Source organism: Talpa occidentalis, unplaced genomic scaffold (genome assembly GCF_014898055.3).
Source record: "Talpa occidentalis isolate TD23 unplaced genomic scaffold, MPIMG_talOcc4v2.1 talOcc4.2, whole genome shotgun sequence".
NCBI classification, from domain to species: domain Eukaryota; kingdom Metazoa; phylum Chordata; class Mammalia; order Eulipotyphla; family Talpidae; genus Talpa; species Talpa occidentalis.
Genome location: NW_023602073.1, coordinates 34062574 through 34084752, shown reverse-complemented (window position 1 = coordinate 34084752; position 22179 = coordinate 34062574). Strand labels below are relative to the sequence as shown.

The 22179-nt window shown below is 46.2% G+C and overlaps 2 long non-coding RNA genes across 2 annotated transcripts; one reads left to right on the top strand and one right to left on the bottom strand.

Moving 5' to 3' along the window:
• Window positions 1-1273: 1273 nt before the first annotated feature.
• On the bottom strand, window positions 1274-21095 carry LOC129146410 (uncharacterized). The gene is made up of 3 exons (XR_008553101.1): window positions 20939-21095; window positions 14853-14986; window positions 1274-1412 (listed from the first exon to the last, which is right to left on the bottom strand). It is a non-coding gene; the product is annotated as an uncharacterized LOC129146410 (long non-coding RNA).
• Window positions 7307-15813, top strand: LOC129146409 (uncharacterized). The gene is made up of 3 exons (XR_008553100.1): window positions 7307-7784; window positions 10556-10753; window positions 14021-15813. It is a non-coding gene; the product is annotated as an uncharacterized LOC129146409 (long non-coding RNA).
• Window positions 21096-22179: the final 1084 nt, after the last annotated feature.

Sequence of the window (22179 nt, the reverse complement as noted above, 5' to 3'; positions counted from 1 at the left end):
CAGGGGACTCTCCCTCTCTGCCCAGAAAGCAGGTGCTGTTCTGCCCATGATTCCATTTCCCTGTGGGGCGCCAGGAGAGGGGAGGTCCGAGGCCTCGTGGCCCCTCTTACCTGCGCGCTGCAGCACCTCCTTCCCCGTCTCCAGGAGTCTGCGGAGCCGCGGGAAGCACCTGCTCTGCACACTGTGCCTGACGCGCTCGGCCCTCCCCGCCGCCTCCCACTGCGCTGGGTGATCTGAGCCCCCGAGTCCCGGGGGCAGGAGCGCAGGTCCTTGCTCAGGGAGATGAATCCTCGCCGTCGTAGGCGAACTGGTCATACCGCCGAGGAGACTCAGGTCTGGCCCCACTTCACAGCCAAACATCCTCTGGAGGGTGTGAGACCCTGAAACCACCCCGTGGTCAGCCCGAGGTCACCCCGAGATCACCCCGTCTTTTCACCCTGAATAAACCTAAACTGAAAATGAAAGGGCAGGCAGGAGAGTCCTTCCTGGTGGAGGGGCTGGCATCCACCATCCTCGAGGGGTCAGTGGACCCTGAGACTCCGGACACCCCGGCCTTATGGTAGGAACGGGGGGTGACCTGACCCTGGCCCCGCTCCGCGAAGCTCACCGTCCTCGCTCTGGTTGTAGCGGCCGCGCAATTCCTCGAGGAGCGCTTTGAACCACTGCGTGTTGTCTCTTTGGCTCTGAGTCTCCTCGTCCAGGTCCTCCTGCCCCACCTGCCCCGCCCAGGGCGCCCGCGGCTCCGCACTCTGGCCCGGAGAGTCGCTGTCGAACCACCCGTACTGCGTGTCGTCCACGTAGCCACGGCGATGTAGTGGGGGCTCCCCGAGGCCGGGCCGGGACATCGCGGTGTGGAAAATCCTCAGGGAATGGGAACCTGCGGCAGGGGAGGGCCCAGATTCAGGGGAGCCAGAGCACTCAGGGGAGGCGGGAGGGACAGAAGGGGCCAGAACCCAAGGGGCCTGAAGGGGTACAAGATGTTGGGGAGATGAGCCTTTCCTGGGGTCCTGCACCCGCAGGGGGCTCCTTGCTCCTCCCTCCTGGGGCAACAGTGTCCAGCTGGACACGCACTCACCCTCCGGGTCTCCATCAGGCCAGGGGCCCCCAGAGCAGCAGCAGGAGGGTGAGGGGCATCACACCCCATCCAGGGGTCTGGGGAGAAGAGAGTCCAGGAGGGTCCTTGGAGACTTTGTAACTGGAGCAGCAATGATGCTGATTGTCTTCCCTGGACACCCCCAGGAAATGGGGAGAGAGAATGGGGTGAGGTGGGGTCATCAAGGCTGCACCACCCCACAGAGCCTGTGAGAGGGAGACATGATGCTGTGACAGTGTGACATCCACAGACAGGGAAGGCTCCAAATTTCCTTCCCCACCTTAGGGAGGAGTGGATTTGGGCTGGGAGAAGCAGCAGCCTGGAGGAATGAAGAAAATAGAAGTATTTTCAGATAATTATGAATATTGATACTAAATAAAAACTGTACAGGTGGTAGTTTCTCAAAGGTTATTTTGAGAGTGAAACCTGAAATAATATCATGGAATATTTCCTTACATTCTCTTACATTTCCATAGGCCTCTGGCATATTGGTTGAAACTTGTGCTAATTATGGCTTTTTTTAAGGTGATACATTGTCTCACTAAGTTACATAAATCTTTAGTGCTGATTACACTAGAGTCAAATTATCAAAAAATGTTTTATTTTTTAATTCCAATTCCAAAAGAAAAATTCATACTATAAATTGACAAGTAGTGATGCACTCAATTTTTCATAATTCTGGATTTCTCTGAGGGCTTATATTTTATCACACAAAATTACTGTCATTTGCCAGTTGTTGATTTTCTTCAAGAAACGTTCATTCATTTTGAGGAAAGTGTCTGCTAATCAACCCAATTTATATCACCTTAGTTTTTGTCATTCATCCCTTCAGGTAAGATTGGTATTGCTCACAAATAAAAAGTCTAATTCATCACATACAAATATTTTCCTCAGCACACAGTGCTTGGGAAAGCCACACAAGTGTTCTGTGTGTCCTTCCAGCCCAGCACACCACACATTTTAAAATGTGTAGTTGAGGATGATGCAATAATGAAGATAACTTTTAATACTTTTTCCAGTACATTTTCAAGTGAAACTGGCTTTCATTTTTTGTTTCTGCAGGTAAGTGCTGGTGAAGAATTACTACTTCTGCAGTGGTACTATAAGCTCCACTCTTACTAAATTTTACCTCAGCAAATGCCAAAAGAGTGACAAGACAAATGGCATCTAAGTGATGTTTTGAAAAGTTTTATGTCATGGATCCCATGAAAGGTTCTGGGTGACTTCAAGGGCTCCACAGACCACACTTTGAGAAATGCTTTTCTCAGGAAACCAGGGAGCATCTCCCAAGTGTTCTCTGCCTTTGTCTCCTCATCACTTCCCAGCATCCCTCTCCCTGCCTGGCTCCTGCCTCCCCAAGATGCCTCCCCTGCAGATACAATGGGGAGCAGAGAGAGGACCCAGGACACGTGGAGTTTGCTCTGTCATGAGAGATGGACACTGAGTAAAGGTAACAAAGACACGTGTAAACCCCACCTGAGCCCCGTGCTGGGAGGAAGGAGTATGTTTATTGTGAAAGCAGAGAAGCAGGAGTGCTAACAGGTTGGACCACTATTATCAATAGTATGAACAGATGTAAAAAAAAAATATTAAAAACAAATTAAGCATAAGGAAAACAGAATTTATCTCTTTCTACATCTGTCACTTTTGCCCCTGACACACATTTTCTGGCCCCATAGAACCAGCCTGTCTGCTCTTCCCTCAGCACCCACCACCCCACCATGACCTGCCCCAGGACTCAACCAAATTGAGGAGGCCTGTAGCCTAATCTGGTCCTTCCTGGCCCCATCCTCATGCTCACCTGCTCTTCCCCTCATTTATTATGCTCTGAAGGACAGGCCTCCCCAAGATGTTCAGAAAGTTGTCCCCAAGACAGGCCACTTTGGCATGTGAATTATTTCCATCTGAGCTTTATCAGGGGTTCATCTTAAGAAACGTTTACTACTTTATAACTTCCTAGTATGAAAACTGGTGGTCTTAGCCCAAATTGGGGTTATTACTAGAAATGAACTTTGTATCTGAGAAACCTACCTATATGTCAGGGCAAACATAATCGTAGAACATCTGGTCTTCATCATATGAGCCACCCTGTCCTTGCCATGGGATCCCCTTCTCTCTCCTGGAGGTCCCAGGCCCTACTCACTCCTTAGCTCAGGAGACACACCCTCCTTTCCTACAGGGATTTCAGACACTCATTTAGATGTAGATTCCTTATGCATATATAGGTAAATTTGGTTATTTTCTAGTGCTAAAATAAAAAAAGAAGAAAAGATTTTATAAAATTTCATGTGCTCAGAATAAGAGTTCTTGAAAATTAGAGATTTGATCATAGAAATGAATAAATCAGTAGATGAACTGGCACCGGCCATGCTACTCATGTCCTCTGACAAAGGTCCAGGCATGGGGCAAATTCCTGAAGTCAGGAATCTCCTTAGCTGACTCCTGCTAGAGTCTTCTCATTTGTTTATGGGTGGCTTCTACTGAATGTGGCAATTGTTGAAATATGCCTTTAGAAGTAAAACTGCAAATGCTGTATGACCAATTACTAAATAACTAATTGGGCAACAATGGCCTGCGTGATGGGAACAGTACATTCTTAAACCATTAATAAACTTCTGCCTGAAGGCCGTGATTCAGAATTTGGTTTCATTGTAACAAGTGATATGCCACACTTAAAATCTTTTGGGAACTAAAGGCTGTAAACATTCCCAGCCAAGTCTTTGATGTAGAATTGTGGTCTTTAAAGACAGAGACCATCTGGAGAGGAGTTTTGAAGTTAGAGGTAGCAGTTAAAGTTAGAAACAGCAGTTAGTTGACAAGATAATCAGGGAAGTAACAGGTGAAAATATAGCCTTGAGAAAGTAAAAGGAGTTTCCCTTTTTTTTTTTCCTTTTGAAGCTTGTGGTTAGATAAGGGTTAGTGCAACTTATGTGGCACCAGAATTCTTTTTTTTTTTTTTAACTTTTTTACTACTTTTATTAAATTAGAATAGATTAGTTATAGGAATAAGAAGTTTTTTTGATTTTAGCAGTAATTGGACTTGATTACCAATATATAAGGTGATTATTGTTGTGCCCAAGATCAGCAGACTCGGCGAGCATAGCCTCCAAGAATCCAAAGACAGCCGATGCAAACACAATAGGGAGTTTATTACAGACTCGAGTCCGGGCTCATGGCACCTACCAATGCAGCAGCAGATATTGAGAGCCCAGAACAGAGGAAGCAGGGCTCTTAAATAGGGTCACAAGCAGGCACGAATTTTGAAACAAGCTGTCAATTACTCATTGGCTACTACAAAGGCATTTTGGTGTGCGCAGTTACAGTTTCAAACTGATTGGACTGTTAGAGATGCTGTCCCATTTATGGATAGGACTGCCCTCATTGGCGGCTGTGGTGTTCTGCTTTTTCATCACCAAGTGGAGTGAGGGTTGTGACTACTGAAACTATCTCCGGAATGCGGCTGTACAAGGACTAACTTTTTCATCAAGTGGAGTGAGGGTTGTGACTGCTGAAACTATCTCCGGAATGCGGCTGTACAAGGACTAACATATCAAGATGGAGGATATACAAAATGGTGAAACCTCGGCTAAGCTTGGTTCCACAATTATGTTTGTTAATGTTTAAGATTTAGGAATTTTATAAATTTTGATTAATTAGTAATTTAGCAGTTACAAAGGAATTAGGTTTTAGTCATATAAGTTTTTTGTTGTTTTGCTATTTTTTAGCATTAACAGAATGATTACTGGGCAGTGGAAAATAAAATGATTGTCAGTGGACATTTTTTATGGTCATTGTATTTACATTTAGAACTAAGTGAAATGGCTATTATCACCTCAGCAAGGGGTCAAAGGTCCCCAGGCCAGTTTGGCCATGCTGTGAGCCATGCTACTCATGTCTTCTGACAAGGGTCTGGGCATGGGGCAGATTCCTGAAAAGTCAGGAATCTCATTAGCTGACTCCTGCTAGTTTCTCCTCATTTGTTTATGGCTAGTTTCTACCATTGCTAAAATATGCATTTAAAAGTAAAACTGCAAATGCTTTTTGATCAATACTAAATAACCAATTTGATGGCAAATGGCACTGCATGATACAAATATTACATTTTTTATAAAATTAGTAATTATCTGCCAAAAGGCAACATTTGGCCTTACATTAACAAGTGAAAAAACTTCTGGGAACAAAAAGCTGTAAACATCCCTTGGCCAAGTCTCTGATATGGATATGTGGTCTTTTGAGGCAAGGGCTAAATGGAGAAGGAAATTCTTTTACTTTAGAGTTAAAGATAGCAGCTGAGTGGCAGATGCAAGCCCTGCTCCAAGTATAAGAAAATTTCTAATAAGCCAGGAGGCGCCATAGCTAGCTCCTGCTAAATTCTTCCTGTTTGTTTAGGGCTGATTTCCCTGGAGGTGACAATTGGTATGGTAGCTGTTAGAGTATGCATTCAAGAATAAGTCAATAGGTCCTCCCCTGGTGGCGCAGTGGTTGAGCGCTGGGCTGCGAAGCTGGGCAGCGCGGGTTCAATCCCCGGTCACCAGTGAGGGTCCCTGCTCCCCTCAGCAGTGTATTTCGTCAGTCTGCCTGTTCTGTTCCCTGCTCTGGCTCTGGTGAATCCTCTCACCCTTCCGCGCTTCTGACTGTACCCAGTGCTTGTATAAATAAATAAATAAATCTTAAAAAAAAATAAAATAAAGAATAATAAATGTCATGACCTCTGCAGGAGGGCAAATAGACCCTTAGCTGTTCTTGAGAATGATGTAATGATTGTTATCTTCCTGCCTTAATGCATATGCTTATGCACTCTCACAGTTTGCTTGAAATGTATAAATAAAGGGCTGCTGAGACCCTCAGCAGGATGATGTCTGTACCCTGACCAAGTGTCTGTGTCTCCTCACTCCCCCTCCCCATCATTCCACAATTGCGCCAATGCTCCCCCATCCTTCAGGAACCCCTGACACCCAGGCTGCTGTGGCTGGCTCGCGGCATGGCCGGTTTTAAAAAAAGTGCCTGGGTTGTTAGTCCTTTTTTTACTTGAAAGCACTTGCTTATGTACTCTCAAGGCTTGCTTGCTCGAGATGTATAAATAAAGAACTGCTGAGACCCTAGGCAGGAGACACTGCACCCTGATCAAGTGTGTCTCCTCACTCCCCCACCCCCTCATCCCCTCAAGTGGAGATGCTGTCTTTTCCTGCAGGGACCCTGACAGGACAGTTTGCTGGAGCTGGCTTCAGGCAGATGAACTGAAATATTAAAGTCTCACTTCCACTAAATAACGTAAATGGAAAAGAAATGACAAGCAAAGAGAAGACCTACAAGAAAGTGAGTCTATGGACTAGGAGATTCCAAGTAGTTAATAATACAGGTGTCTAGGGCCTCCCCGGTGGCATGGCAGGTTGAGTGCAGTGCTGTGAATCTTTCTGCAGTCTCTGCAGCCCAGGTTCAATTCCTGGCCGGCCAGGGAGATACCCACATGGCACGGCAGACTTCTGTCTCTCCCGCTGCTCCCCTCAGCAGTGTTTTCTGTCTGTCTGTCTGTTCTGCTCCCTGCTCTGTCTCTGGTGAATTTTCTTACCCTCACACACTTCTGGCCTATACCCCTGTACTTACATAAATAAATCTTTAAAAAAAAAATACAAGTGTCTAAAAGAATGGAAGGTGGAAATGATGAAAAAAATTCAAGAAAATCCCTGAGCACTCACAGATAAAATGTGCACGCTGGGTGTCCTACCCAGTTCCTCCTACAGAGGATGAGCAGCCCCACACCATGACCTGCCCCAGGGACTTTCAGAAAGAGGCTGAAGAAGGACAGACCTTGGGACCCTCAAGAGACAACTCAGGCCTGGAGGCCAGAAGACCCTGGAGCAAGGCCTGCCAAGTCCTCAGGGGAATCCAGCCCAGAGTCTGTGTCAGGCCCAGTTGAGGGAGGCGCTGGAGGCACAGACATTCACTTCATCTGTGCGTGGTCTCAGGGGTTACTGTCCACGTCCCTCCTCTAGTGGGCAAAGGACACTAATTGGCAAAGGGGAAACAAAGATGATGGACACAGAGAACAGGACACAGGAAAATCAACCACAGGGGAGCAGGGACAGGAGAGAGGCCAAGGGTGAGGTGGGGGATCTGGGCCTTCAGCCCCACCCAGGTGAGCAGGCCCCACGCCCGGGGAGGCAGGACTGAGGCTGTGGGACAGGGGTCTGCCTAGGATGAAGTGGGCTGGTGTGTGTGATATTATAAGCATGAGGCCGGGGCAGCAATGAGGCGGAGGGAGGAACTTGAAATTGTGGCCACCTGCATTCAGGCAACCCACATCCGGGGAGCTGGCTCTACTGGGTTTGCACTGTGCCTGATAAGCAGCCATGAAAGAACAACAAGCTGCAAGATAGAACATCTTTGAAATGCAACCTCACTCCACCTCCCACCAAGGCCAGACTCCTCCTAATAAAGATTACCCTCATCCCCTGAGAGGCACAACTTCTCTGACCTCTGTGGGGGTCAGTGAACTTCACCGGGCGCAATAAACTTTTTGCCTGTGAGAAATTTAGCCTGGTTTTCCTTTTCTTTACCGCGCCAATCCTTTCATCTTGGTGCTGAACCCAGGATGGCTGCATCCCCTGGCGCTGAGGCAGCTTTCCTGTCCCAGGGACCTCTCTTCTCCATTGCAGATGCCTCACATCCACCACCGGCCTTGATTCCTGGGGTAAGTCATCAATCTGACTCTCCTTCCTAGGAGGCCCTCGCCTCTGGCTATCTGGCTCCTCCCCTAACTCCTTGTTTGGTCAGCTGTCTTGAAACCGTGGGCCCACGTCAGCTGACCCCCTGTTACACCTAGACCGGATTTGGGGACGCCCATCCAGACTAGGTGCCCGGTTTAAGGCAACAGGTGAGCGGTGGAGACATCGCCCTCATCTGTCTGTCTCCTGTCCTATAGGCAACAACAGAGTGGTGGAGACATCCCCCTCACTTGTTTGCCCCCTGCTGTTGGCCAGAACCTAATCTTGGACGCTGCAGTCCTGGGTCTGTGCCCCCTGTAGGCCAGGTCAGGCTCGTGGGACGCTGCGTCCTTGCCGCAGACCAGCACAGCAGTAGACGATGAGGCCGCCTCAGGGTTGAGAGAAGCGTGCAGGGTGGTCAGGGATTCAGCAAAAGAAATGACAAACAGACACACTTCAAGAGAGTGTAAATCTGAGTGTAATTTTCTTTGAGTTGGTGACCAGTATATATACATGTTTTCTAAAAGCATAGGAATGGCGAACATCAGTGAAGAAATCAGCTTGCTTATAGGTTTAGCTTATCATTGACAGGGCAGTGATTTACATCTGGACCCAGGCGCATTCCTAACTAGTTAGGCTATTAATTTTTCTTTTTATTTTATGTGATTACTTTTTGTTTAAGCTACTCACTACCACTAAATTACTATTAATTAGCACGGGTGAATTTTACTTTTCACAATGTAATATTTTTATCATTAAGATTAATACTAACAAGGCTAAGCATACAACAGAGAAATTATTAAGCTAACAGTTCTATTAATACACAGAGTTTAGTAACGTTTCGTTTGAATTAGCCTAGTTATTAGATTTTATATGTTCTTTTTTAATCAGCAAACCAATGACCTTTTTAGACAGAGAAAGAGAAAAGATTTTAGAAAGAGAAAAGATTTTAGAGAGACAGTTGTATTAGAATAAAGTTTGTGGGCCTTGAGAAGGTGAGATAAGGTTCCCTGCGGTCAGCATTCCTGTAGTGGCTCTTGGGGCCGTTATCTTTCAACAGGCTTCCATCTTATCTATGTCTTCGGGGGGTTTGCTGTTCTCCCCCTGCTTCAGGGAGTTTTGCTGTTCTCCCCCTGCACGCTGGTTCCTTGCCCAGCCGGACCTAGGGACCTTGGCGACAGCCATTAGCCCTAAGGGTCACTGCAGGGGGAGGTGCAGCAGTCCTGACACTGTGCCCCCTGTTGGTTGGGAAAAGGAGCTGGGTTAGCCATGGGGTCCGCAAATTCTAAGCCTGAACCGGCCACCCCTCTGGGATGCCTTCTCTCAAACCTCGATCCGCTGGGGCTTAGGCCAGATCTGCACCTCAGCGTCTCGTCTTCTCTTGCAACACTGCCCGGCCTCAGTGCCCATTGGAGAATGGCTCTCACTGGCCAGAACACGGCACCTTCAATTTCTTGGTCCTTACAGACCTTAACAACTTCTGTCACCACAATGGAAAATGGTCAGAGATCCCTTATGTCCAGGCTTGCTTTTTCTTGCACTGCCGTCCCTCTCTCCTAAAAAGCTGCCACACTTTGTAAGTCCTCCTTGCCCGAGACTCCTCCCACTCTTCTCCCTCCCGTAACCCCATCCAGGACAAATAAAAACTGCCCTCTCCGGACCCCCTTTCAGCATTTTCTGATCCTCTAGATTCTCTGTCCTCACCTCCCTCAGCTCCCCAGAGACCCCTGCCTTACCCGGAACCTGCTTCAGCCCACCCTCCCTCCATGGCCCCCAACCAATCCAGCCCCCGTCCTTCACCTCCTCCTAGTCGCCACACCTGCTCTCATGATCTTCTCTTCTTTGCCCCCTTAGGGAAATGGCAGGGACTGAGGGAGTAGTTAGGGTCTATGTTCCTTCCTCTCTGTCTGATCTCTCTCAAATCGAAAAGCATCTTGGCTCTTTCACTAATGACCCCACTAGCTACATCAAAGAGTTTCGTTATCTTACCCAAGCCTATGACCTGACGTGGCATGATGTACATGTTATCCTCTCTTCCAACCTGACCTATCATGGAAAGGAACGTGTTTACCAGTCTGCTCAAGACCATGCAGATCAGGTCCACTTGATCGATGCAGCCATGCTCCCCAGCCCAGAAGCAGTTCCCCTCCAACAGCCGGGGTGGGACTACCAGACTGACACTGACGCGGCCACCAAGGCAGGGCTCACCGAGACCATTTTATTACCTGTCTCCTGTCTGGTCTCCAAGACATGGCACACAAGGCGGTAAATTTTGATAAGCTTAGGGAGATCACCCCGTCCACCTCAGAAAACCCAGCAGCCTTTCTTAGCCGCCTTACTGAGGCCCTTCAGCGGAACACTAGGTTAGATCCTGATTCACCTGGAGGTGCCACAGTCCTGGCTACTCATTTCATATCCCAGTCAGCCCCGGATACCAGAAAAAAGTTTAAAAAAGCTGAGGATGGCCCCCAGATCCCTATCCGAGACCTGCTGAACATGGCCTTTAAGGTTTTTAACAACTGGGAGTAACAGGACAGGACAGATAGAGAGACCCGTAGTTGCCAAAAGGCTGAGCTTCAAATTCAGGCCTTGGTGGCTGCCTTGAGACCGTCATGCCCAGCTCCTCCAACCACCGTAGCAACTGCCGCCTGACAGAGGATGACAATGGGCCTCCATCAAGAGCCCCTGGGACCCTGCTTCAAGTGTGGCCAGGAGGGCCACTGGTCCAAACATTGCCCCAAATCACACCCTCCACCAGGACTGTGCCCCATCTGCGGTGTCCAGGGTCACTGGAAAAGCGACTGTCCCTCTGTGCCTGGCTGTGGTGGGCCAGTCCTTCCGGCCCCTGTGATCCTGCCACCGGCGGTCTTGGGTTTGGCAGCTGAGGACTGAAGAGGCCTGGACTCATGGACCCTGATAACTTTCGGGGAGCCCAGGGTAACAGTCAAAGTAGCAGGTAAGTCCATTTCCTTTTTGGTTGACACAGAGGCTACCTTCTCTGTCCTCCCCTCCTACCCAGGTCAGACTTATCCTTCCCAAATCTCAGTTATGGGTGTTGACAGCCAACCCTCTCAGCCTTGGGCTACTGGACCCATCCTTTGTCAAACAGACAGCAAGTCGTTATTTCACTCTTTCTTAGTCATGACTTCTTGCCCCACACCACTCTTGGGTCACAACCTCCTAACCAAACTAGGGGCTACTCTTTCATGGTTCCAAGACCCTAGCGCTGCTCTCATCCTCCCACTGCTCCAAACATCTAATCCTCCTCAGGACTACCCGCTGTCTCCTTCCACTGTCGACCTTGTGGTCTGGGAAATCTCTACCCCGGTTGTGGCTATTCACCACCAACCAATGCTGATCTCTCTCAAAGACCCCACCTCTTTCCCAGCCCGTCCTCAGTTCCCTATCTCCCTAACCCATCGGTGAGGTCTCAAACCCATCATTCAATGACTCCAGGACAAAGGACTTTGGGTTCCTACTAATTCACCCTGCAACACTCCCATCCTACCTGTTAAAATGCCTGACGGCTCATACCGACTAGTCCAGGATCTGCGCCTTATCAGTGACGGGGTGGACCCCATACACCTTGTTATTGCTAATCCTTATACGCTTCTCTCACACATACCTCCCTCGACTACTCATTTCTCAGTCCTAGACCTAAAGGATGCCTTCTTTACTATTCCCCTTGACCCAAAATGTTATCATCTTTTTGCCTTTATGTGGGAGGACGCTGACACAAACACACCTCAGCAACTCACCTGGACAGTCCTGCCTCAAGGGTTTAGAGACAGCCCTCACCTCTCAGGACAGGCCCTCGCCATGGCTCTAGCAGTCTGTGATCTCAGTCCTGGCACTCTCCTCCAGTATGTAGATGACCTCCTTTTATGCAGCCCTTCACTGGAACTGTCAATCACTCACACTGCATAGCTCTTAAATTTCTTGAGTACTTAGGGATACTGGGTCTCACCTTCAAAAGCACAGCTCTCCGCCTCTACTGTTACCTACTTGGCCTTAGGGTCCCTCCCTAAGGCCAAACAACTCACTGTTGACCGCAAGGAGGCTATACTCTCCCTCCTGGTCCCTGAAAATGCTGAACAAATTCTGTCCTTTCTGGGTTTGGTGGGATTTTTCCATCACTGGGTTCCTAATTTCGCCTTCTTGACCAAACCACTATATGAGGCTGCAAAGGCTACCCCCCAGGGCCCCCTCCGGACACCAACTGAGATGCACAGGGCCTTCCTCCTTTTACAGACAGCCTTGCTCCAGGCTCCGGCCTTAGCTCTCCCAGACCCTGAAAAGCCATTCCGGTTATTCACAGATGAACGACAGGGTATTGCCCTAGGTGTTCTGGTCCAACCCACCGGGCCAGTCCAACGACCAGTTGCTTATCTCTCCAAACAAATGGATTCAACGGTAAGAGGATGGCAGCCCTGCCTGCACGCACTAGCAGCAGCTGCTCGCCTCGCCAGGCAGGCCCTGAAACTCACACTGAGTCAACCCGTAAATGTCAGTTCTCCACATCAGCTCCAGGACTTACTTACTCACCAGGCTCTCTCTCCTAACGCCCTCATGTGTGTTAGACTCTCACACCCTCTTTATCGAAAAACCCTCTGGTCACTTTATCCCAATCTCCTATTTTAAACCCAGCCACTCTGTTACCACAACCTGACTCTCCCCTGTCTTCCCACGCGTGTGCTGAGGTTCTGGAGGAATTGCGGTCACCTTGTCCGGGTCTCACTGACACTCCCCTTCTACATGCAGAAAACATCCTGTTTGCAGACCGCAGCTCCTGTATAGATCTGCAAGGGAAGCACAGGACTGCCTACGCAGTGGTGACTGAACACCAGGTCTTCGAGGCGAACTCACTCCCTGAAGGGACCACATCACAAAAAGCTGAGCTTATAGTTCTCACCCAAGCACTTACTCTCTCACAGGGAAAAAGGGTCACTATACACACTGACTCTAAATATGCTTTCCTAATAGCTCATAGCCATGCGGCAATCTGGCAGGAACGTGGTTTTCTGTCCACCAAAGGATCTCCTATCATTAACGCTAAACTTATTTTCAAACTGCTCCAGGCCCTCCAGCTACCAGCCGAGGTGGCCATAGTTCACTGCAAGGGACACCAATCAGACTCTTTGGAGGTGACATGAGGAAACAACAAAGTGAATGAAATGGCCAGGGCCTTGACAAGCCCTGGACAGCCTTCTGTCGCACCTGTTCTGTTTCTCTCTTTATGCTCTATCTCACCCCTCTATAAGCCTAATGAATGGACAAATCTTCTTTCCAAGGGTGGCACTGAAGGACAACAAGGTTGGATTACATTTAACAATAAATTGGCTCTCCACAAACAGCAATCCTCTGACATTACCCAAAAGGTACACAAGACGCTGCACATTGGGCCACACTCACTGGTTCACTTTGTTCTTTCACCCTTCACTAAGATTGTCTGGGAGACCTGCTCCCGCTGTCAAACTTGCTAGGGGGAATACGTCCTCCCTCCTTTGTAGGTCATCAAATGAGGGGACATCTCCCAGGACAAGACTGGCAAGTCGACTTCACCCACATGAAGAAAATCACAAGAAAATCAGATGCCTTCTTACTATGGTAGACACATCTCTGGGTGGGTGGAGGCCTTTCCCGCCACTAAAGAAACAGCACAGGTGGTAGCTGAAGCCCTAATTAACCACATCATTCCACACTTTGGCCTCCCTAACACTATCCAGTCGGACAACAGACCTGCCTTTATCTCCAAGATAACCCACTAGGTCTCCTCCTCCTTAAGCTTTACTTGGAAACTACACATTCCCTACCGACCTCAATCTTCTGGTAAGGCAGAATGGGTCAACGGTTTAATCAAAGACACCTAACTAAACTTTCTTCTGAACTCCACAAATCTTGGATTGATTTATTCCCACTAGCCCTAATGCGCATCTGGACCACCCCACCACGGCCCTCTATTTCTGAGCCCGTTTGAACTAATGTATGGCAGACCTTTTCTCATTAATCAGAACAGAAGGGCTCTGGAGCTCCTAACAGCCAGAAAAGGGGGTACCTGCTTATTCCTCAAAAAAGCTCTCACAATTGGCAAAAGACCTTGAACATCAGGCATATCTCCCCTTTTGCCTGGCTGAGTAGCCCTCTGGCTGCATGGTTACTCTCCCTGGTGGGACCACTAATTCTAATTTTGTTATTTTTTCTCCTTGCCCTTTGTATGCTCCAGTTCATCCAAGCCGCATTCGAGAGATGACTCGCACCACCTTCAACCAACTACACCCCTACTCAAGCCTCCCCACCAGTGAGCCAGGCCATTGACCTTGCTTTTTGACCTCTCTTCCTCACATTGCTCCACATCAGCAGGAAGTAGCCAGAAAGAATCCTTCACCCTTTATCCTATAACTAAAAGGTCAGAATGTAAGGTCATCGATGAGGCAGAGGGAAGAACTAGAAACTGAGACCACCTGCATCCCGGCAACCTGCATCCTGGGAGTTGGCTCTACCTGGTTTGCACTGTGCCTGATAAGCAGCCATGAAAGAACAAGCGGCAAGAGAGAACAACTTTGTAAAGCAACCTTACTCCACCTCCCACCAAGGCCAGACTCCGTCCTATAAAAGATTACCCTGTGAGAAATTTAGCCTGGCTCTCCTTTTCTTTACTGTACCAACCCTTTCAATTGTTATAAGGCAGGGAGAGGGGCAGCCCAGAGCCCGCAAACCTGCCTGCTTTAGATAAGTTCTGCCATCTGCCGCATCAACACAGAACATGTAAGATTTTAAGGGAAGGAACTTTAATACAATTAGTAAACAATACAGGAAAGGCGAAGAATATAGTTTCTAAATTAAGCATCCAAAGTTACCCATCCCCTCTTGGGTAAAACTCTACCCAAATGGAATTGGCCCAGAGCAAGGCCCCAAAGCCTGCCACAAGTCTAAAGCTACTTCTAGTGGGGACGCACAGAAAAGGGTCAGAAATAGCCAGACAAGTCTTCTAGGAAAAGAGCAAAATCAAAATCAAGATAAAAGCTGCCATTGTCACCTCCCCACGGGTGTCTCACCCACATCTGTGTCCAGTCCACAACCAAGAAGCAAGCGCAGTTTCTTCATGTGTCTCTTGGCTCCATGTGCCTGCTCAAGTTCTCCTTCCGGCTCCATCCTGCTTCCTTCCTTCTTCAGCTCTTGAGTTAAATTTCTAGTGAGAGTCCAGGAACAAACAATTTACAAAATAAGCTCTTAATCTGTCTCTTCTCCTGTACACCTCATGGTTCACAAAAATAATTGAAGTCGGGCCTCCCTGGTGGCACAAGGGGGTAAGCACCGCACTATGAAGCAATCCGCACCCAATGCAGCATGAGTTTGATCCCCGGCCGGCCAGAGAGGAACCCACATGGCACAGCAGACCTCGCCCGCTGCTCCCCTCAGCAGTGTATTTCAGTTGATCTGCCTGCTCTGTTCCCCACTCTGTCTCTGGTGAATCTTCTCACCTCCCCCCCCCCCCGCATCTCTGGTCTGTACCCCAGCTCTTGTATGCATAAATAAAGAAATCTTTAAAAAAAAAGTTAAAGCCAACAAGTCACTCTTAAAAATACAAATTTGAGATATGTTTTATCTAAAGGAATTGGTAAATACAGCTTGTAAATTTAATCAATAAAAATGTCTCAGTGTTTTCACAGACAGAATAACTACTTCTTGGGCCTCCCTGGTGGTGCAAGGATTAAAGACAGCTGTCGGGACTATTGCCAGCCTCTGCAGTGCAAGTTGTATCCACAGCTGGCCAGGGTACAGCCAACCTCTCCTGCCTACATGCTGCTCTCCTCTGTTTCAGTAGATCTTCTTGTTCTGCTCCCCACTCTGTCTCTGGTGAATCCTCTCACCTGCCATACTTCTGGCCTGTACCCCAGTTCTTGTATACATAAATAAATAAATCTTTTTTAAAAAATAAAAATAACTACTACTTAAAACTAATACACATGGCCAAAGTTTTAAAATGAGAATCAAAAAGTGTGTCTCTCACTGTCTTATGCCGCTGATGGTTTCATTATAAATGGCACCTATATAAATTCTAAGAAAAAGCCCCAAATTTTGAGATGGTGATCTAAAATTTTGGTAATCAAAAACTAGTTCAAAACTTAATGGTTGATGCTGTCTAGGCAGGGGTTAGGGCAACCTGGAGGACCATTCTTTGTCTTCTGAATTTGTTGTAGGGACTTCATAGTCAAAATATTCAAAAGCCCCACAAACATTTCTATTGAAATAAATAACATACAGAGCACTGCACAGCTCAGTGATGCACAGCTCAAGGAAAAGTTATAAAATGCAAAACATTTCCAAAGTGAATGCATGCGCACAACTATCAGGCAGAAGCATCCAGAAGGTTTCCCTTTGGACCAGTTACTCCTCTACCCTCAAGAGTGATGTCTACTTTGACTTCTAACAGCACAGATTTGTTTGCCCATTTCAATTTTATGTAGCAGGAATTATTTGCCGCATTCTATAGTATGTCTGGTTCTTCGGTTCGGCATCATGGTTGTGAGATTGCCCCATGCACTTGTGTGTAGGTGTGGGCCCTCCATTTGTATTGCTACAGAGGGCTCCCTGTACAAATGTTCCACAACATCTTCACCTATTCTGCTATTGATAGACAGTTGGGGAGTTTCCAGTTTTTAGCCAGTATGCCCATGCTGTTATTCACATTCTAGGGTGTGTCTTTCAGTGAACATATGTCCTTATTCCTCCTGGTTACATACTCAGGAGTTCCAATGCAGAATCACTGGTATTCAAATGATCAATATTGGTAGAAATGGCCATATGGTTTTCCAAAGCAGTTGTATTAAATCACACTCCACTCAATAGAGTAGGAACTTCAAAAGTGGTTTCAGACCCATGTCAGTGTCCTGGGCAAATTTTTAAACTTCTCTTAGCCTGTGTGTTTTCCTCGTGAAGGGGGACTTCTATAAGGACTCAGAAGAAGGTTTACCCTGTAAGGACTTTATCAGTGAGAGCTTGCTCTTTCCCAAAAAATCTTGGGGTCTTTAGAAATCTTTTTAGGTAACATGTATGATGAAACTCAACAAGTTACATGTAGGGCCACCTTGCCCTATGCTGTCTTCTTGTATGACTGGCTGTATTCATGCACATGGGACTACTTTTTAATTTAAGTAACATTGTTTTATAACATTATGTAAGTTTCAGGTATGCATCATTACAAATGAACATGTGTATATACTACATAAGTTCACCACTAAAGCTTAAATTTATCCTTTACCATACAGCTGATCATTTTTATCCAACTTGCCCTCACCCTTTCCCCTTCACTTTTGCTAACCATTAAATTGGACTTATAGTTGAAAAAAAAAAAAACTTAATGGTTGAATTTGAAGCATGCATACCTTATGGTTATAATATTGGGTATCAATACTTTATATTTCACTGTCTTTATTTTAAAAAGGAAGGACTCAGTATTGAGGAAAAAAAGAGTAATTTGACTTAGTCTACATCAGAAAAGATGTTTGCATTTTGATGATTATACCTAAACTTCTCTTGATAAAATGCTTTTCTAGGAAAAGCCCCAAGTGACTTCTTTCTTTCCCCTTGTACTAGCAAAATTTAAAGATGACGCCTATAGCCGAAAAGGGCAAGTTACTTAGCAGTACTGAGTTCCTCACAGGTATTTAGAAAATGTATATGAGACTTTCTTTCCCCTTGTCCTAGCAAAATTTAAAGATGAAGCTTATAGCCAAAAAGGGCAAGTTACTTAGCAGTACTGAGTTCCTCACAGGTATTTAGAAAATGTATATGAGATTAAGTCTCTGATGTTTCTTGTTTTTCATCAATCTGTCTAGTACTTGCCTAAGAAAGAAACTTGGCTTATGGGACTATTACAATTATCAACTCTGGAATTAATTTAAAATTACAGCCCTGGGCCTCCCCTAGTGGCGCAGGCAGTTGAGCGCCATGCTGTGGGGCTGTCCACAGCCTCTGCAGCGCTGGTTCTGCAACAGGGTGGTCCCCAGGAAAGGGGGAGGTTCCCTGCCCCACCCAAGGGAGGGTGGAGCTGAGCAGGAAGAGGAGAAGCTGCAGAAGAGACTGAGGAAGGAAGCAGGATGGAGCCAGGAGACCTGGAGGAGGCGCATGGAGCCTAGAGACATGTGAAGAAACTGAGCTTGTCTTTTGGTCGTGGACTGGGTGACACAGATGTGGGTGAGACCCGTGGGGAGGTGACAATGGCAGCTTTTATCTGGATGTTGATTTTGCTCTTTTCCTTCCGGGCTTGTCCGGTTGTTTGTGACCCTTTTCTGTGGGTCCCCACTGGAAGATGTTTTAGACTTGTGGCAGGCTTTGGGGCCTTGCTCTGGGCCGACCCCATATGGATGGAGTTTTACCCACGAGGGGATGGGTAACTTTGGGTGCTTCATTTAGAAACTAGACTCTTTGCCTTACCTGTATTGTTTCCTAGTTTTTATTAAAGTTCCTTCCCATTAAAGTGTCATATGTTTTGTGTTGATGCGGCGGATGGCAGAACCCATTTAGAATAGGCAGGTTTGCGGGGTTTGGGCTGCCCCTCTCCTTGTCCTATAACAGATTGATCCCGGCTGGCCGCTGAGGGTCCCACATGATGCAGCAGACCTCTCCTGTCGCGCCCACTGCTCCCCTCTGCGGGAGCCATGCTACTCATGTTGTCTTATTGTAGAGCAACCCCGATACAAAACAGGTTAATAAAAGGTTCATTTACAAGGGAAGGGGAAATGAGGAAATGCACAGCTTAGAGAGAAAAGTGGGAGACAAAGTTTTAAATGAGTCCTACCCTATCCGCTGATCAGAAATCCCAAAATGGCGCTCTGAGAGCTGGCCTCCAGCCAGGAGCCCTGAAGCCAGGAGGCGAGCTATAGCAAGCCCCCCAAGGCCCACGTGTTTGGTTTTTATATCCAACCTGGCTGCCCAACTCCACCCTCAGGTCCCAGCCACCCTCCCTTTGGTGGTGACGGGATTTGTCTTTCCCAATGTCTTGATGGCTTTAGTCTGGAGTGGGGGTGGGGTCCACAAAGTCTGTATGGGATTAGCTCAGGACATCATTTCCCCCTAACAGTCTGACAAGAGTCCGGGCATGGGACAGATTCCTGAAAAGTCAGGAATCTCATTCGCTGACTCCTGCTAGATTCTCCTCATTTGTTTATGGCTAGTTTCTACCATTGTTAAAATACTCATTTAAAAGTAAAACTGCTAATACTGTATTACTAAATAACCAATTTGATGGCAAATGGCACTGCGTGATACAAATATTTTTTATAAAATTAGTAGTTCTCTGCCAAAAGGCAGTAATTCAAAATTCGGCCTTACATTAACAAGTGAAAAAACTTCTGGGAACAAAAGGCTATAAATATCCCTTGGCCAAGTCTTTAATATGGATATATGGCCTTTTGAGGCAAGGGCTAAATGGAGAAGGAAATTCTTTTACTTTAAAGTTAAAGATAGGGGGTTGCAAAGCTGCTCAAGGTCTCTGCGGCGCTGGTTCAATCCCTGGCTGCTCCCTGGCCACCAGAGGAGGGTCCCACTTGGCCTGCAGACCTCTCCTGCCACCCGTTGCTCCCCTCAGCAGTGTCCTTTGGTCCTTCTGCCTGCTCTGCTCCCAGCTCTGGTTCTGGTGAATTCTCTCACCCTCCCGCGCTTCTGACTGTACCCAGTGCATGTATAAACAAAACAAACAAATAAAACATGCCTCTATTAAAAAAAAAATTAAAAAAATAAAAATAAAGTTAAAGATAGCATTTGGGTGGCAGATGCAAGCCATGCTCCAAGTATAAGAAATTTCCTCATAAGCCAGGAGGCACCATAGTTGGCTCCTGCTAAATTCTTCCTGTTTGCTTAGGGCTGATTCCCCTGGAGGTGACAATTGGTAGAGTAGCCCTGAGAGTATGCATTCCAGAATAAGTCAACAGCAATTTTGTGACTGATTGAGTTGATAACCATGGCAGCACAAATAATGCACTTGGAAATAGTCAGTGTTACAACTACTGATATGTCACTGTATTAACGATTCTGAGAACCAAAAGCTATAACCAACCCTGGCCCTGCCCCTGATGAAATGTGTGTAGTTCTTTTAAACAACAATCAACAATTTTACAGAAAAATAAATTTTCCCTTGATCTTAAAATTAGATACGGAAACTAGGAAACTAGGCTGACGAGAGATAAGTATAGGAGTAACAGGTAGAAAAACTCTTCTGTTAGATTAGGAAAATTCCTCCCTTAATTGAGAGCTTGGGGCTGGGGAAGAGTCAGGGCATCTTCCCTCCCCCAGGTAACTTCCTGTCCTTTTTTTCCCCTAACCTGGTTATTCCTTCACTATGGCAAACATATGTTAGTTTCAGTCACATAAGTTTTTTGCTAGTAATAAAATGACTGTTTAAGGTGAATGACTATTCTAAGAACACTTTTGTTCAGCAACTGTGCCTTCTTTAAAACAAAGAATAATACAGCGAAATAAGCCAGAAAGAAAAAGAAAAATACCGGATGGTCTCACTCATAGCAGGAATTTAGAAAACATAAATAAGGGACCAGGAAAAAGACTAATTAATACAAAGTAAAAATCAAAATCAACAAGCAACTATAAACCAGAGACACACTACAGGAGTTGGGGGGGGGGAGGAGAGAGGCAGGGAGAGGAAGGACTAGAGTCAAAATAAGGGGGGGGCAATTGTATGGGGAATATAACCAAAATGAAAATGCATACATTGTGCAAAAATGAAAAATGATCTAAGTATTATATATATATATATATATATATGATCTTTTATGTTTTGTGTTGATGTGGTGGATGGCAGAACCTATTCAGAGTGAGACAGGGCAAGCTAGGGTTATTAGGCAGTTTTAGGGACAGTGCAGGAGGGGACCTCTGAAGAATTTAGGGAGGCTTCAGAGATAAGGACAACCAAGGGAATGTAACCAATTCTGTTGTAGAGCAACCCCGATACAAAACGGGGTGCCTGACTGTGGGTCCTCACCCGCGCGCTTAAAAGGACTTATCAATGCTCTACTGCAGGCACACGTGAAAGGTTAATAAAAGGTTTATTTACAAGGGAAGGGGAAATGAGGAAATGTACAGCTCTGGGAGAAAATAGGGAAATAAAGTCTTAAATGTGTCCTACCTGATCCGCCAACCTGGAAACCCAATAGTACTATGAGAGCTGGCCGCAAGCCAAGAGCCCTGAAGCCAAAAAGCTCCCCCAAGACCAACATGTCTGGTTTTATCTCAAACCTGGCTGCTTAACTCCACCCTCAGGCCCCAGCAACCTTCCCTTTGGTGGTGATGGGATTTGTCTTTCCCAATGTCTTGATGGCTTTAGTCTGGAGTGGGGGTGGAGTCCACAAAGCCTGTATGGGATTAGCTCAGGACATCCTTTCCCCCTAACACTCTCACTGGTTTTGATAACAAATTAAGGGCTGTTTATGTAATCTAAAATCTTGGTGCTTTTTAACCCTCAGGTTACATGAGAAAAAAATCTTTTCATGTCAGCATTGCGAACCCTCGTCAAAGAAATAGCTCTGTTCTTAAAAATCCTTAGCAGTCTGAGTAATTAATTATTTTATAAAAATCTGTAAGTTGTTAATCCTATGATAACTTCCTTGATACCAAATATTCTAAAATGTTAAAGTCTTTGTCCTAGAAAGTGTTTTCCTTGTAAAAACAAACTGGGTCAATCTGGGTATATTGATAAAAATACACAGCACAATAAATTTTAGTCTTCCTTCCTATTCCTCTATTAGGACAAGACATTGTAACCAAATTCCAAACTAAGTGTATTGGCTCTTCTAGCCACTCCTACAAAAGGTAGAAATAATACAGAAGCCCCAGGTCTCCAAGGTAATGATACCTGACAAATAGACTGCCGCGGACCAGCACAGCAGTGAACGATGAGGCCGTCTCAGGGTTGAGAGACTGCGCAGGGTGGTCAGGGATTCGGCTAAAGAAATGGCAAACAGACACACTTCAAGGGAGAGTGTAAATCTGAGTGCAGCTTTATTCGAGTCAGTGGTCAGTATATATATGTTTTTCTAAAGGTATAGGATTGTTTATCAGTGAACTAAGCCAGATGGCTCATAGATTTATTATTGACAGGGCAGTGATCTATGTCCGAAGCTACATCTAGACCTATTCACATTCCTAAATAGACAGGCTATTAATTCTTATAAGTATATTTTAGTTGCACTATCACTTACTCGTTTCTACTCATAATTAACTGTCATGGGTGAATTTATAATGCAGTTAATATCATAGGTACTAAAGACAAGCACATAATAGAAGATTATTAAACCAACAATTCTATTATTAATGTTTCATTTGGATTAGCCTGTTTATTAAATTACGTATGTTTTTTAATTAGCAATC